This window comes from Mauremys reevesii, linkage group 3 (genome assembly GCF_016161935.1).
Source record: "Mauremys reevesii isolate NIE-2019 linkage group 3, ASM1616193v1, whole genome shotgun sequence".
NCBI lineage: Eukaryota > Metazoa > Chordata > Testudines > Geoemydidae > Mauremys > Mauremys reevesii.
The window spans coordinates 15,870,581-15,889,000 of record NC_052625.1 but is presented as its reverse complement, the minus strand read 5'-3'; positions in this window follow the sequence as shown (position 1 = coordinate 15,889,000).

Here is an 18,420-nt window from a genome sequence, read left to right as displayed (position 1 = left end):
TAACGACATCTTGAACTTTGTTGGTTGGCCACAGTGGCTTCTTTTCGGTCCTCTTACTATGTTTTTTTTTATTTGGAGTATACATTTAAGTTCAGCCTCTGTTATGGCGTCTTTAAAAAGTTTCCATGCAGCTTTCAGGCATTTCACTTTTGGGACTGTACCTTTTAATTTCTGTTTAGCTAGCTTCCTTATTTTTTGTGTAGTTCCCCTTTCTGACGTTAAAGGCTACTGTGGTGGGCTCCTTGGTGTGTCCCCCCACCCCCCAGGGATGTTAAATTTAATTATATTATGGTCACTATTACCAAGCAGTCCAGCTATATTAATCTCTTGGACCAGATCCTATGCTCCACTTAGGACTAAATCAAAAATGGCCTCTCCTCCTGTGGGTTCCATGACTAGTTGCTCCAAGAAGCAGTCATTTATGGTGTCAAGAAACTTTAGCTCTGCATCCCGTCCTGAGGTGACATGTACCCAGTCAATATGGGGATAGTTGAAATCCCCCATTATTACTGAGTTTTCTATTTGTATAGCCTCTCTAATCTCCCTGAGCATTTCACAGTCACCATCACCACATTGGTCAGGTGGTCAATAGCATGTCCCTGCTGCTGTATTCTTATTATTTAAGCATGAAATTTCTATCCATAGAGGTTCTATGGTACAGTTTGGTTCATTTAAGATTTTTACTGTATTTGACTCTATGCTTTCGCTTTCTTTCACATATAGTGCCACCCTCCCCACCAGCGCAACCTTTTCTGTCATTCTTATTTTGTACCCTGTTATTACCATGTCCCATTGATTATCATCATTACACCAATATTCTGTGATGCCCATTATCTCAATAGCCTCATTTAATACCAGGCACTCACGTTCACCCATCGTAGTATTTAGACGTCTAGCATTTGTATACAAGCATTTATAAAATTTGTCACTTTTTAACTGTCTGCCATTACATGATGTAATTGAATGGGCCTCTTTTTCATTTGACTGTTTGTTGTCAGATCCTACCTGTACTTTATTATCTTTCATCATCTCCTCCGAGGGTGACCAGATGTTCCAATTTTATAGGGACAGTCCTGATTTTTAGGTCTTTTTCTTATATAGGCACCTATTACCTCCCCACCCCGTCCTGATTTTTCACATTTGCTGTCTGGTCATCCTATCTCCTCCTTACTAGGATATTGAGAATCCCCTTTAATAGATCCTCCCCTAGAGATGTCTCTGTCCAAACCATGTGCTCCTCTGCATCCATTGGCTTTCCCCTAGTCCTTAGTTTAAAAACTGCTCTTCAACCTGTTTAATTTTACATGCCATCAATCTGATTCTGTTTTGGTTTAGGTGGAGCCCATCCCTCCTGCTTTCTCAAAAGGTTTCCCAGTTCCCAATAAATCTAAACCCCTCACTACACCATTGGCTTCTCCACTCATTGAGACCCTGCAGTTCTGCTTGTCTAACTGGCCCTGCGCACGGAACTGGAAGCATTTCAGTTAATGCTACCATGGAGGTCCTAGCACCCTAAATTTGGCCTCCAGGATGTCTCTCCGATCTTTCTTTATGTCACTGGTACCTACATGTACCCAGGACCACTGGCTCCTCCCCAGTACTACACATGGGCCTGTCTAGATGTCTCTAGAGATCTGCAACCTTTGGACCTGGCAGGCAAGTCACCATGTGGTTTTCCCAGTCATCACAAAGCTATCTTTATTTCTCATATTGAATCCCCCATTACTATTACCTAACTCCCCCTAATAACCGGGATTCCCTTCCCTGGAGAGGTATCCTCAAGGTGAGAGGATACCATGACATCATCTGAAGGGAGGGTCCCATCTATGGGATCATTACCTCCGCTCCACTTTGATGTTCTCCTTTCCTGAGGCTTTCATCCTCCTCAGTCTCTGAGGACCATGAGCTACTTGCACCAAATGCACTCACATGCCACCTGTCCATAAGGCGGGTAATCATACATGCTGCAGTCCGTGCAATCAAACTGGATAGCGCCCACTCTGTTGCTGGACTTCCTCCTGCATTGTCTTTACTCCTGCAGCTTTCTTTGTTGTTGGGTTTTGGTTTTTTGTTTTGCTTTGTTATTTGGGTGTGTGTGTGTGTGTGTGTGTGTATTTACTGCCTTAATTTTTTAGAGAATGTTAATCAGGGATATCTAGCTCTCCTCCTCCCATTCTAAAAACTCCCTCGCAAAGCAGCTGATTGCGGTCATGGACTCGGTATTAAGGTGTCTGTAGAAACTTAGCTACAAATGTTTTCACTTTTAAATACTTGTTTACATAACTGCAGCTTCTTATAATGCTTTGAATTAATAGATCTTTATTTTACAGCTTTAATGGTATTACAGTTATTGTCATCGTCATTCTTTTACCTTAGAATTTCCTTAGGGGTGCTTTTTAATATTTATTTGCAGAGGCTACATAGGAACTGAAAGCTTGTCTATGTATGATGCTAGAGCTTTTAACTAGAGGTGCATGAATAATTCACAGAACATTTATTTAAAGCAGTGTATCCCAAACTTGGGATGCCGCTTGGGTAAGGAAAGCCCCTGGCAGGCCAGGCCAGTTTGTTTACCTGCTGCATCTGCAGGTTTGGCTGATCACGGCTCCCACTGGCTGTGGTTCGCTGCTCCAGGCCAATGGGAGCTGCTGGAAGTGGCGGCCAGTAAGTCCCTCGGCCTGCGCTGCTTCCAGCAGCTCCCATTGGCCTGCAGCGGCGAACCGCGTCCAGTGGGAGTCGCGATCGGCCGGACCTACGGACGGGGCAGGTAAACAAACCGGCCCAGTCCGCCAGGGGCTTTCCCTACATGAGCGGCATCCCAAGTTTGGGAAACACTGATTTAAAGAATTCAGTATGTTTTTTTGCTCATGGAATGTCCATGAGCACAGTACAATTTTCTTGGAACTGTTTGTTGTTTGAATTCGCTAGGTATCTATTTGTCACTTCCCCCCTCTCTGTGGAGCTTGTATGTTTCTTGAATAGGAGATATTGGTCTTGTAGAACTGATCATCTCTTTTGAGTGTGTCTTTGAACTATAGCCATAAACACAGCAGAGCTTTCAAAATATGCAAGACCAACCCTGTAAAAGTCATGAGGGGCCCATTGTGCTCAGGATCAAAATGATAACTTTTAGATATTTTCAGATCCATAGGCAACATATGTTGACTTCCTAAGTTTCATAGCCAATGCCTGCAGACCTTGTAAATGCCATCGAAGTAAACATGGAGCTTACAAGGACTGTTGAAAGGGCCTGTGCATATTGTAAGGGACACACTCCCCTGCCTTATGCAGCCCACTGGCGACACTAAATGCTTTATCATTGCAAGTGCCTTTATTTCTCGAGTGGAGGCCATTTGGCTCCCAGATTTCCCATATTGTGTCACGCGTCTGTCTGTAAAACGTATACATTGCTTCAGCCAGAACTATTTAGCCGATGCATTTTACAAATATACTCATAGAGTTTGTGATCTGCCTGAATGAAAGCTATTCCTTTGTAGAGTGTAGCGACTACTCTGGGTGTGTCTAGGAAGGTTTAAAGTTCTTTGAACCAAACTCTTAAATCCCATTGATGACATCTTTAGCATGTGTAATCTCCTTGAAACAAAGTTATGGAGATTCCAATTGTGCAGAAACTCATAAGAGTTTCTCATACCCTTAAATCAAAGCTATGGGAGTTGCTTCTACTTAGATCAGGGCTGAATTTCGGGTCATATATTTGTTGACTGGGCAATTCCTCCACCCCAACAAAGGATACTGTTTTAGCTGCATTGGACCTTATCCAATAAGCACTGAAGACAATGCAAAGATTAATGAAAAGACCCTTTGTGCTTTTGGTCCTATCTGTCTGGGTATTGAATCTGATCATTTCTTGCAGCATCAGAATAGTCTGTGTTGCTGAATGTTGTACTATTATTTACTAAGATTCTTAGTTAAAAATAGAATCTTTTGTGATGTCTTCGATTATTAGCATGTTGTGACAAATCTGCTTTGCGGCCTCAACTATCACTGCTATACTAATAGTCTTTGCAGAATCTACATGAAGTGACTAGCATGCTGAATGTGAGGTCCTGGTGAATGTACTGTTGGATAACATGGCAGAATAATTATGGCCCTTTGAGGATCCTGGCCATAAATTCCCCCAACGGGAGTTAGGCCCGGGCCCTCAAATGGTATTTAATTGCCTATGTCCCTCTTTTTTCTCTCTCATATGAAACACAATGCTACCAGAATAGGGGTACATCTACAGATGCAGGGAGAACCGTGGTATTATAACCAACAACAACAACGTTTGCTACTTAGAGCTTTTTAGTCATAGATCACTAAGCATTAGCTCTTTACAAAGATGGGGAAGTATCATTATCACCATTTAAAAATGGGAAAGCTGAAGAAGGGAGAAGTTAATTAAATCCTTTGCCCAAGAAAGTACAGCAACTCAGGGAACTGAGAATAGAGCCCAACTCCCCATAATAACAAGGAGTCATGCCAAGGGCAGCTACCCGGCAGCACTCACTGTAATGTCCCTGTAATTATGATGGCCACTACCCCTCAGGGCCACAGGTCGCTCTGGAGCATCCTGCCTCTGCTTTCCCTTTCTCACAGAGCACCTAAGATCCTTGCAGGTGTGACAGAAAGTCCCTAAAAGTGTGTGGGGCCACTGGTGCCCGAACCATGGCCCTGCCCCCCTGTTTACGCCTAAGGCCCCACTCCACCCCTTCCCCCCGAGGCTCTGCCCTCATGCCACCCCATCCCCCTGAGGCCCTGCCCTCACACCGCCCCTTTCCTCTGGAGACCTGCCCTCACGTCACCCCTTCTTCCCAAGCCTCTGCACCACCTCTTCCCCCAAGGCCCTGCCCCCCCTTGCTCCTCTCCGCCTCATCCACCCCTGTCGCTCACCCTTACACCAGGTAAAAAGTGGGAGGGACATGGACCCCTCGCCACCCTTGTTCCAGCGCCCCTGCCTCCTTGTATTAGGGGCCAACCAACATGTCCACATTCTCCACCATATGTGACACAGCAGGGCTTCTCCCCAGCTTAACAAGCACTCACTGCCATGCCCAGTCTCCTTTAAATAAGTTTACTTATCCAAACATAAGAACGTGAACAGAGAAAAAGAGTTCCTCAGCTCATCCTTTGTTCTAGGGTTTCAAAGCCTCTCCTCCCAGAGGTCTCTGGTAATCCTGCTTCTAGCAGCTTCCCAGTCCCAGCCAGCTCTGTTCCCCTTTTGGAACACCAGCCCCAGTTCTACCTCCCTGAGCACCTGGTCCCTTGTTTCAGGGACCCACCACAAGCGTGAGCTCCACTCCACAGCAGGTCTTCTCCACAAGCACAGCCTGCCCCTAACCATTCCTCCTCTTCCGGCCCTCTGACAGGCCTTTAGAACCCCAGAGTAGCCCCGAAACCTTTAGCTCAGACTCAGGGGCGCTGGGCCTGGCCTACTCACCGTGTGATACTCCGCTTGCCCTGCTAGAGATCTAGCACTGTGTGGCTCTGGTCAGAGGCATCAGGCAAGCCTTGAGTTAGCCAATAACTCATGTTGTGTGGGACAGGGAGACGTGTGTTCTATTTTATTTGTCCTTTCAATAAACTTCTTGTTCTCCTCCAGTGCGTAGGTGCATTTGTCATACCCTCTTCCATCTAGCTGCTCTTGCCTCACTTCCCCCTGCAGCTACTGTTACCCTAGTAACTCTGTTGTGTGTGCAGTGTTGGGTGCTTCTCTCGTCTATGCTCTTTCTGCAAAGTTACTGGTCTAGCCTATGGCCACAGCTTGGCAGCATCCTTGTGCCTCTTGCTCTGCAACTTGCCTCGTTCCCTACCTTGCCTGGCCCAAGGTGCCTGTGTAGGCTTGGTTGGGATTCACAGCTGCAGAAACCTATGTGAATCCTGATGGCAATAGAGCATATACCTGCCAGCCGGCTTTCTCCCCGCTGGCTGAGCCACATGCCTTGAGGAAGAGGAGGCGGTGGGAGGTGCACAGGTGAGGTCAGTATGGTATTAAGCATGAGCAATACTTTCTCAGGCTTCATCGGGAGCGAGTGTTCCCTTGACTGACAGACAGACCGCTAGGAAGGACAACCTGAACATGGTGATTTTCTCTGAAAAAGGACTGTAAAAGTGGGCGTCCATGTTTTTCATCTCTCAGTAATGTGATCAGTCCGCAAGGAAAATATGTTTTCCCCAAATGCCAGCCCGGCACACTCAGCCTGGGGGCTCTGAGAGCCTCTTTCCTTCTCATGCATCATCACAAAAGCCCCGTGGGCCAAACACTGCCCCAAGTTCCATCTCTGGAACCTCCCTGAATGTGGATTTCCCCCTCCCACCCGGAAGGTTACTTAGCTGTCTTTGTGGCACCATTTCCCTCTCCTCTGCTGGACCCATGAGGGGTCTGGGGTCCATGCTGGAGAAGGAGAGGAGGCTGGGGAGGGGTAGTGGATGGACATCATTCTCCTTTGGCTCTGCAGAGGCTCCTAGGATAGGTAATACAACCCTAAGCTGTGCTAGCTTCTTAGCAGAGCCCCGTCAACCAGGTCGCAGGACAAGCTGCAGTTGGGAGAGCCCCCAGTAATGTGACGCCAATGGAGCTGGTCTCTCATGGATTACTGGGGATCTGCCAGGTTTGGGAGCAGGCCCTGAGACGTCCTCCCTGACAGCCATTTCCTTGGGCTTGAACACAGGAGGGGATGATCTCAGCTATGGTTTGCACAGGAAGCTGCGATGCAAAGTTTGCTCTCTGCAAGCCTGTGTGGAGCAGGTAGAGCTGAGTTAGTGGGCTGTTCTGGAATGAAGTAACAAGCAACACCTCTGTTCAGGTGAGCTTGTGGCGCCCCGCTCCTGTGATGTGATCTCAGTGGTAGTCTCAGGTAGGAACCATCAGCCATGTCTCCTTTCACATATTTCACCGAGAAAAAACAGGTTAAAATAAAATTCTTTCATAAACGGAGTCAGTTTTCATTGCACAAAGTGATTGTCACTGGGGATTGCTCATCGCCCTACAGCTCAGGGAATCTTTCAAAGCAAGAGGGCAGCTGTACGCCTGGCTGTAATAATGCTCGTTAGCACCATCAGTAGATGTCCCTTTCTACTGACACTTTGATCATCACATCATCCTTTGCCCAGTGTATGCTCACAGTAGAAGAGGGAGCACGTTAGTTACATTGACAAGGATGGCACAGAAGGCAGCTGTGAGTAAGGATTCTGAATGTTGTGTTTGATAGGAAGTCAATATCAGTAAAACAGTTTTCCTGGCTGATCATTAGAAGAGCAAAATACACCAGCTACCAGGCCTGAAGGAGGTCAGAGATCCCCAGAATGCAGCAGCGCCGTACCTGTCATTCCAAAGATATAAACGGAAATCATACACATATGAATAACAGGATATGCCCCCAGTGTGGAGAACTGACATGCAGAGCTGCACGGAGACAGCCATATGTAGTGCTCAACAAGTTTAATTGGCCCTACAAAACTCAGGTTCTATTCTTGGGCACCACCTACTGGCGCCTCATCTATTAACTAACTACATGTGTACAGATGTGCAGCACTCTTGTAACGCTCAGGACCTAAAATGAAGAGGCCAGCTTGATTTTGCCAGACCTTGAATGAATGTTCAGGTTGCATAGTATGCTGTTGCTTTTGTAATGGAGGAGAAACATGCTTCTGTGTCCTCTTAAAAAGCCATGTTAAGTAACGAAGAGAAGCATAGACGGGACCAGGAGAAGGGATGTTGGAAGAAGTGAATCATAGAATATCAGGGTTGGAAGAGACCTCAGGAGGTCATCTAGTCCAACCCCCTGCTCAAAGCAGGACCAATCCCCAGACAGATTTTTGCCCCAAATCCCTAAAACCCTTAAGGATTGAACTCACAACCCGGGTTTAGTTGGCCAACACTCAAACCACTGAGCTATCCCTCCCCCTATAATAGTTGGGGGTATCCTATCTCCTAGAACTGGAAGGAACCTTGAAAGGTCATCAAGTCCAGTCCCCTGCCTTCACTAGCAGGACCAAGTACTGATTTTTGCCCCAGATCCCTAAGTACCCCCCCCCAAGGATTGAATTTACAACCCTGGGTTTAGTAGGCCAATGCTCAAACCCCTGAGCTATGAAGTGAGAGATGGATGAGAAGAAACAAGAGAAAGAAGTGAAGGAAGATGAATAGTGTGGCGTCAATAGCTAGAAAAAGTCAGGAGGCCTGATTCTCCACTGGCCTGCACCTTGTGCAAAGGTGGAGTAAGATACCACTGTTCTGACTTGGCTACATTTTACACCCATCTTGCACTGGTGTAAACACGGTGACTCTGGCCCAGGCAGGGTTTTGTGTGTGCATCAGTAAGGGTCGTGTGGCGCAGAAAGAAACTTTATGAATGATTTGGAAGCAGCAGAACAAACCAGAAGGAAATAGGGAGTGGGATTGCTCACTGCTTTGCCCTTCGTGTAGCCATCTGCACCTGTGCCACATGGGTGCCAGGGGGCTGTGAAATGCTCCCATTCTAAGTCTGTGGCATTTGTTAGCCTCTTTGCACAAATGCTTAATATCTAAACAGAGAAGCAAGAGGAAGGGAAGCGACTTGGCCAACCAGCAGAGCCAGGAATAGAATCGGTGTCTCCTGACCCCCAGTTCAGTACCTTGGCCTCTGGCCCAGCCTGCTTTTGCCAATAGCTTTTCATAAGTCCCTCCACTGCATTGTTTCAATGACTACACAGGGTGCCAGACAGTGAAAAAATTAGGCTTCGTTTATCCAGTGAGACATGAAAATGATTGACAGCCAGACAGGACTAGATAGGATTGAATGTTTTCTTCAGAGACTGAAACAAACTCACCCTAGTGACTAGCTTAAAGGGACGACTGGGTCAAGACAAAAACTCTGCATTGATAGGTGTTCCTAAGAACCATGGACCAAATCTTCAGCAAGGTTTGACCTACACAAGCTGCAATGTTTGGAATAATCCGTGACCCATTTTTGAAACAAGTTGGGTGTACAACTAGTTATGTAAACTGTGCAGGAAATTACTGATGTTGCGCCTCCCAATTGGACAATTGTTCGTGGAAATGATTAGAGGTGATCATTTATGGGTGCAGTTGGGTAATTGCCAGAACCAACTAGGTTTTATGGGTGCATGACCCTGCAATGAGGAGGAGCTGGGACGGAGCTGCTCTCCCTGGCATCATCCCCCTGAGAATCTGTGGGAAGTGTACTGTCAATGGGAGTGTTGCCATTACCATCAGTGGGAGAAGGATCGGGCTCATGATGCGACAGCTATCCAATCTTCGGTGTTGTAAATACAGGCAGGACTATCCCGGGGGAGAGTTCCATAGTCAGTATTACGTGACCAGATCAATTGATGTTCTAATAGAGACGGGAGCACAAAGGGAGACATCAATATGCATCAAACCACAGCAAGCCAAAGGAATGGGACTTGCTCACTGCCAGGCTTGGGTTTTTCCCCACACTAGTGCAAGTCCATGATTGCAGAGGATGTACTTCTGATTCTCACCTGGAGTCAGGCCTGCTGTTTTTAGGTCAGTGTGTCTCATTTTTTCTGGGCCTGTTATTTACACTAACATCACAAATAAAAATTCCTAATTAGACAGTTTTTCTTGTTAGTGATGTTGATGGGAAGTTTTGGGTCACCGCTCTCACAAATTGGTATCTCCTGAACTCTGAAATGATATTATTAACTGCAATGATAAATTGTGTCTTTGGGTTGGGAGCTCTGTATCTCTGCGAAAGGTCTGAAGATCTCCGCACATTCTCCAACCAGGAGACCCTGGGATGCAACCTCCATCCTTCTAGCACAGGGAGTTTCCCGTCCCAAGCCTGTTAACTTTCTTCTTTAATCGACTGGCACCTACTGCTGTTTCTGCTTCCCTCTCAGGCCCTGTGTGATGTCTCTGCTGTACTGCAAACACAGGGAGCATGAGGCTGAGAATATGTGACTCAAACTCAACTCTCCATCCCACATGGTTGCACAGAGCACTATCACTAGGCACAGCATGAATGCCTTTTCCATCAGGAAAATGTAACCACTTATTTCCTGGTGCTCAACTCCAGCATCTCTCCTAGAGCAGCACAGGGCAGGTTGTACTGATGGTTTGCAATAGAATGCTCTGATCTATCTACCTAAGGGTTTTATACTGCTGCCCATCACCATGGTATCTGAGTGTCTTCCATGTAAAATCAATAGCAAGAGTGAAGTCTCTGGTGGACTTGGAGTTTCTGGCTGTTCTGTTTTCTGGTCAAAACTCTGTGCTGGGGATAGGGTTTTTTTAAAAATGTTTTATTAACTTCCTCCTTTTATTTTGAGGTAGTGTTGGAGGGGACTAGAATTAGACGATGGTGTCAGGTATTATTGTGAGAGGTATCTGGTACATGCAGTAGCCCTTGGCAATGTAGTTTTCCAGTGAACTTTACCAAGGACATTAACCAGTAGTGAAATAGTTACGAATATTAAGAGTTGTTGAAAGTGATCATGTTTACAGAAGTTTCTTGCAGTCAAAGCAGCAACCTCCTTGTATTCTTCCATGCTCTGTTCCATGATGTATGGCAAAAAACCAAAAAACCCACAACATTTTTCATTTCTGTGCCATGTCTCCTTGCACATAAAGCCATCCAAATGAGACGGGAATCTGTCCTTGGAAGACACTTGCATGATTTGAGGGTGTTTGTCTGGCTTGGTAGCTTTCCCTGATTGCACTTTTTTCAGAACTATTGAAATCCCTAATGAGATGTACAGATTACATCTGTATAAATCATTCCAGAGATGGCAGCTATTCCACTAATCACACTGAATAAAGGATCTAGGCCTTACTCTTTTGGTTTCATTACAAGCAGTATTACAGTACTTAACCATACCAAGGAGTAGAATTTAGCCTACACTCATCAAAGGATAGGTCAGGTTAGTTGAAAAGACAAGACAATTGTTGCTAAAATGGTCCACAGACATCTAAAAGAAAAGTCTTCTTATGCAGAGTAAATGCACGATTTTTTTCTTTCCAGTAGGAATATGCTTCTATCATACTGTTAACAGGACATTTCCCTGCTTTAACAGCAGAAGGCCACACTTCTATGTCATCTTTCCACATTCTTGGGGAGTGGAGTAAGGAGATGTCTGGTCTCACAGATAGAGCCGCTGTGGGCATTAAGCTACAGTCTTTTTTATCACAGCCAGCGCTAGCTGTGATTCTCAATCATTCCCAGTTGTGTGGTGGCAGCTATTCAAAGGGGGTATTCTATTCATTGCCGACAGTATGTAGGAGCTCTGCTGGGCCACATAGCACTGGACATCTCTGCGAAACAATGGCAAATCACACAGTCCGCAGGTTGACCACTGTGCAATAATAATAATTATCTTTATCTTTCTGTGTCCATGATAGCTTTAAAATCGCACTAGAGGGAATGATTCCGCATCAGCAGGGAAGGGGACTGGATGATGTATTCAGTCCTCTCCACCTTGCACTTCTCTGAATCCTCGATGGTGCCAGTCCACACAAATGCTCTGTTGCACACAACCCAATCAATTCTCTAAACCTCTGTAGAAAATCCTGCGTTGCTGCTCTGGTTTATAGTCAGTGACCTTTATAGTGATACTGACATCTGATTGTCAGAGGTGCTGAGCACTGGTGCCACCTCTGGCTTCAGCTGACATAGCAGATGCTCTGCATTCTGAAAATAAGGCCTCAAGGCTTTTGTAAAGGCAATGCTCAAAAGTGATTCGTTGTCTCAATTTTGTGGGGAGGGGGCAGTTTGAGGCACCTTAGAGGGGCTTGGTGTTCATGAGGGGTTGCTCAGCCCTTTCGGAAAATCAGAACTCTTTTTTTAAAGTGTCTCAAGTTGGGTATTCAAAAACGGAGGCACCTAAAATCACCAGCCACTTTTAAAAATGTAGGAGATTGCAATGTGTTTGTGTGTATGTGTATGGGGGGAGAGAGAGAAAACGCGCACACACACACACACACAAAAAGATTATAGGCAGCACTGGCACTTCCCACTATAGTTAAGATTGCCTGACACTTCCCACTATAAGCTCCTGCTTTCAGTTGCTTATAACGTAGCCAGATTTTAACCATTCAGGCTGAAATTTTCCATGCTGGGTTTCTGCCTTGGGCTGAATTTTGCTGGAAAGTTACAGCACAAATGATTCAGCTACTTCTGAGATCAAGGTTAGGGAAAAAATATGTTGTTTTGCCCTTCTTAAAGTATTCTTACAACCATTTCACTGAGAAGCTCCAGTGCCTCCATCCTTTGGTGGAAGGGCTTGAAATTTGGTAGTGCCAGGGATGTTCCTTTTGCTGTCTCTGTGAAAATCTGCCCAATAATTTTAGCAGGTTATAAGCCTGTGAAAATCACAGTTCACATATGCACATGCTGTTAGAGGCTGCCCCCATTAGTCTCTGAAGATTCCATCTGAACTAAGCAGAAAGGGGCAGGGATTGCAGGGTGCGGGACAGTAGGATGGGAACAAGGGGGTAGAAGCAAAGAAGGGTGGGACAGAAGGCTGGGGGAGACATGCTGGGGAACAGGGTCAGAAGCGGGGCCAAAAAGGGAGCAGTGGGGCAAAAGGATCTGTAACCAGTAGAGATCACTGCCTTCCAGAATCCAGAACTTAGCCCAGGAGGGAGTTCTGAGTCTCATCATGCCTCTACTGTCTGTAAAGAGCTGTGAAACCCCCTGGCAAAATGTGTCTCATCCCCTTGCTTTAGTTGAGCCACATAGAGGATAACAACCTACTACTGCTACCAGTTGCTCAAGTAGTAGAGATTTGTGCTGTGGATCAAAAGGTTCCAACCTTACTGATGATCCATGTAGGAGTCAATAGCCTTCAACATGATGGAATTTATATTTTTTCAGGGTTTTTTTAAACTTAGGCAATTACATTCAACCCCTTCTTCCCACCAAAACCCTAAACCTCTATTAAGAAAACACTAATGTTGCAGAGTCAAGCGTTCAATACTTAGGAGATGCTGAAATTAGGGTTGACTGTTCACAGATGGCCACTGCTTGTTTCTCATTTTCTCGATTGCCAATTTGAGATACCTAGTGCCAGATTTGCAGAAGTGCTGAGCACTCACCGCTTCAGATAACATCACTGAGAGCTGTACTTAGAACATAGAAAGTGCTGTACAAATACTAAATAGCCCAAAAGATCAGGCCTTAAGCATCTCAAGTTGGGCACCCAAAATCAGTGGAAACTTGATAGTTTAAGATCTCTGTGCCTCAGATGCCCATCTTTAAAATGGGGATAATATTCTCACCTCACAGGGGAGTTGTGGAAATAAATTAATGTTTGTGAAGTACTCAGATGCCATAGTGATGAGCAATGGTGAAAACCCACAAGGAAATTAATAATTCTGTATTCAGAGCAGGGTTTGGCTGGTGTACGTTAAATAGACCTGGGGCGACACTCTGAATGATGAGGATTAAAAGAAATATTAAATAGCTACCCCTTTAGGGAGCACTGTCCATCCTTTGCACGGAGTGAGGAAGGGATACTGTCAAAAAATAGTACGCAGTTAAAGACTGTATCATAATGCATACACATAAGGCCAGGGCAGCCCAGAGGATTCAGGGGGCCTAGGGTCCTCGGCGGCAGGGGGCCTCCGCATCGGCAGTAATTCGGCGGCAGGGGGTTATTTTGCTCTGGGACCTGCCGCCGAAGTGCCCCGAAGACCCAGCTCTTCGGCAGCGGGTCCCAGGGTGGAAGGACCCCCTGCCGCGGGTCTTCGGGGCACTTCAGTGGCGGGTGCCGGAGCGGAAGGACCCCCTGCTGCCGAATTACCGCCAAAGACCCGGAGCGGAAGACGCTCTGGGGGCCCGGGCCCCGCGAGAGTTTTCCGGGGCCCCCAGAGCAAGTGAAGGACCCTGCTCCAGGGGCCCCGAAAAACTCTCGTGGGGGCCCCTGCGGGGCCTGGGGCAAATTGCCCCACTTGCCCCCCCCCCGGGCGGCCCTGCATAAGGCAGCTGAATTAAGGTTGCACAGGCAGCCTTAATTCTAACATTTTTTACTTTTGAGCACTTGACTTTCCAATCTTAATCTTCCTTTAATATAGAAGTTTTTATGTCGTTTTTATTAGGATGAAAAACACATTTATCTATACTGCATGTCAACACTGTTCCAATTGCCAGCTGCTGTACTCATGTTCCTCAGTGCTGCTGTCACTGAGAGGACAAGTTTCCCCTTATTGGCTGGAACTGGACTAACTTATCCACAGACAACCAGTAAATGAGAACATATGTGAAATGTTTTTTCAATTGTTTGTCTCTCATGATGTCCAGCCTAGTGGTTGGCAAAGCACTGTTGTTTTTACAGGGCGAGAGAGACAAGGAATGGAAGAGTTTTGATTTACTTAGACATTCAAATCAGCCTCTTTTAATCCAGAGCTCAAGCAAAAGATTTTATAGGGATCAGTCAATGAGTTTTATCACGGCAACTGCTTCAAAGTCTGTTGAGGTAAACTACGCATTGCAATCTCATTAATTTATTAGTCTTTCACCCCAAAAAAATGATTCCCAGAGACACAGCTGCCAAAAGATGGACAGATTCCCGCCTCCAACAATAAAAAGCAGAAGCTCTTGCCTTCAAAACCAGACAAACTGGCTCGATAACCCAGATACTCTTGGCTTGCTGCCCTTGCCAGTGCACCAACTCAAATCCCCTCCCATGCGGCAGTACAAAGATGTTAATCCATGGCACTGAAGGCACCCAGATTAGCCCAGCGCAGGATTAAGATGCCGAGCTGTTGTTAGAGGATTAGTATATGGAGTGCTCAACATTTCCAAAGTTCTACTGGAAATGATTTCCAGTGAGGTCACTGACTTTTTGGTGCTGCTCTAAGTATGGCCTGATTTGAAGCAGCTGGAGGGAATTTTTAAATCAGAAAAGGCCAGAGAAAGTTTCTGTGCATTTAGCATGTTATTCTCTGCAATAAATGGGACAATATTATGGGGACTCACTTGATTTTTGTTTGGAGAAGTAAACAGGACTGGGAGACTAGGTGGCTCAGGAGCTTGATAATGGCCTACAAAGACTTTCCTCAGTTGCCAGGTCAAATCCACCCGAGATGGTGTGGGTGGGGTTATTACTACTAAAAAGTGGGGTTTATTACAGCACAGACAATGTGGTAGGTTCCTTATGGAAGGTACTGGTAAAGGCAGCATGGACTGGAGTCAAGAGACTTGGCTCTTCCAGTGACCTGCTGGGCGACCTCAGGCAAGTCATTTCACTTCTCGGTGACTGTTTTGCCTCCTGGCCTTTGTCTATTTAGATTGTGAGCTCTTTGAAAGAGGCACTCTATCTCAGTATGGGTATGGCTACCCTGCAATCGGACAGCGCATGTAGGCATACCCAAGGTAGCTCACTAAAAATTGCAGCATAGCTGCTGTGGCATAGGCAGCAGCATGGGCTCGCGACCAGCATGTGTACCTAGGTTTCTAGGCAGGATTGTACTCAGGTAGCTAGTCCGGGCTGCCAGGTTTTAACAAGCGGGTCTGATCAAAGCTAGCTTGGGTATACCTACACATATTTCAATTGCAGTGTAGACATACCCTCAATGTATCTACGGTGCCTAGCACAACGGGGCACTACCATAATAATAATCATGATCATTAATAAATGGTAACTGCTATTAAGCTAAGGTCCATGCCCCGAAGGTGCTACAAGCTAATTCCTGATCTTGCAAAGACTGTGGGGGTAATGTTTATTACCATTCATTCATTTCCATTTATATAACACTCCTCCACAGTTCTAGATGCCCGGCATTTTAAAATTCCATCTCATGCAACCATTGCAGGATTGCTGGGCAGCCATTTTAGATACAACTGTGTCTATAGATATTAGCGAGATGATGATGACAGGTCAGGGAAAGTACTTGGAGGGACTTGTGGTTTGCGTTCCCCATTGCCCTCCAGTATTCAGAGGGTGAAGCTACCAGTTGTGAAGCAGGTTGGAACCTCAAGGTGACCATGGCCCCAGCAATTTCAGACTTCTCTGTCTTTTGCTTCCCAGTGCAGATCTCACCCCTGTCATTCATATGGCCATTGTGTCATTGTCCTTCACTCCTACTTGGGGTTTATACTTGACTTTCGCCTGGAAGCTTGACCAGTTGCAGAGAGCAGCTACCCTTCATAGGAAGGAGACAGTCATCAATCCCCACCGTCAGTGATTTGCACTGGCAACAGTAATGCAGCTCTTTTCATCAGTAGACCTCAAAGCACTTTACCAAAGCAGGTCAACATTATTATTATCTCCATTTTATAGTTGGATAAACTGAGTCACAGAGAGGGGAAGTGACTTGCTCGAGGTCACACAGCAGGGGTATCCATTAGGCCAGAGTTTCTCAAACTGGGGTCCTCAGAACCCTGAGAGTCCATGAGGGTACTTCAGGGGGTCTGCAGGCCTCTCTGATCAACTACTCCCCCCCATCCTCAACTCCTCCCCGTCCCTCCCAGCGCCTCCTGCACAACAGGGAACAGCTGTTCAGCGGTGTGCCAAAGGCACTGGGAGGGAGCGGGAGGAGCAGGGGCAGAGTGCACTCAGCGGGACAGGATGGAGAGAAGTGGGGAAGAGGAGGGACAGGGGTGACGCAGGGGTGGGAAAAGGTGGGGTGTTGGTGGGGCCTTGGGGGAAGGGTGGAGTTGGGGCAGGGCCTGGGGCTGAATGGGGGGCTTGGGGTCCACGAAAAATTTTAAATCAAAACGGGGGTCCTCGGGTTGCTAAAGTTTGAGAACCGCTGCATTAGGCCACAAATGAATTTAGTTCAAGGCTTTGCTTATAGTCCTCATTGATCAAGTCCTGAGGTACCTGAGTAATTGCCTTTCCACAAAGACCTTCAGGCCATTGCAACTGGTCAAGTTGTCCTGAGGTACGAGCTGGGGTAAGGCAGGGACAGTCCCTCCTTGGTTCAGGGATCCTGTCCCTGGCCTCCCTTCTGTAGTATGTCTGCCAGAGTCCCCTCCCCCGGCGTCTGCATTCAGGGCTTGGCGCATGGACCTGCTTTTCACGTCAGCTCATCTCTCTCTTCCTTTTTCAGCCGTATGTAATGGCTATTAGCCAGGATGGGTAAGGAATGGTGTCCCTAGCCTCTGTTTGTCAGAGGATGGAGATGGATGGCAGGAGAGAGATCACTTGATCATTGCCTGTTAGGTTCACTCCCTCTGGGGCACCTGGCATTGGCCACTGTCGGTAGACAGATACTGGGCTAGATGGACCTTTGGTCTGACCCGGTACAGGCGTTCTTATGTTCTTACATCCTTCTTTATTCTGTTTTCTTTGTCCGTTTGGTTTGGCTGGAGCGGTGGATGGCTGGCTGATTGGGACCAGGTGGGTTTCAATTATACAGTGCTCCAGATGTAAAGCCAAACAAATAGGTATCTATATATAAATGCAAAGATGTATAACCAAATAGAGTACTCTCATCTCCTTCTTGGAGAGAAAAAATCCTCCTCACACTCACGGTCAGTGTCTGGCTGGAGTGAGTTGTGATGGGTAGCATTAGTGGCCTCTGTAAAGTCACTGAGAACAAAATCCCTCCCAAGAAGCGTATTTTTAGCATAATATGTACAGTGGCAACTGAACATATTTATATTGGGGAAGGATGGAGTCAGCCCCCAGAGCAAACTCTTTCTCGGGAGATCTCTAGCTAAAAAGCTCTCCAGTTCCTCCCCTGTAGGTTGTAAATCAAACTCCATGACACTGCTTGCATGTGGTATTGCCAACGCTGGAATTCAGGTCAGAAGAATCATACTCCTGGCATCAAGAGATTAATTTCAGGGTGGTGGAGTGCTCAGGCCAGCTTGGCACGTAGAGCTCGACAAGTTGTTACTGCTGGTCCCAGTGTATATGGGAGTGGTGACTGAACAGCAGTCCGGATGTACCTCTTGCCTTGCACTCCAGCTTCTGTGGGGCTGCATCACGCTCCTGGGCTGTCCCAGAGTTGCACCGATGTCAGCAGGGAATGTTGTATCATGCCACAGCTCGGGAGGTGCATTTTGGCCAATGCTCTTGGTATGCCAGGTGTCACCAAAGTCATTGTGGTCTCTACTTCCTGCAGTGAAGGATAAGGTTGCCCTGTGTAGATATGAGCCAGCACAGAGCCACGCCTCCCCTGGAGACTCCTGAGCCTACAAACCTGCTACTGCACCCTTTGTGGGTATAGCTTACTGCTTGCCATCCCTGCCAGCTAACTCCTCTGGCCAGTGTGTGGGAAGGGTGGAGCCATGTCCCTCAACCTCCTGCCTGTTTCCTTTAGAGCACTGTGGGCACCCTGAAGCAGCAGGGATGGAGCTCTCCCTGCCCTCCAGAAAGCACCGGGCACTGCCATTCTGCCTGACCCTTACACAGGCTGTGTATGGGGAAAAAGACACCACACCTTCCCCAATGCATAAGGGGCAAGCAGCAGCTAGCCAAAAATAATCAGTGGGTTTTACTGGATCT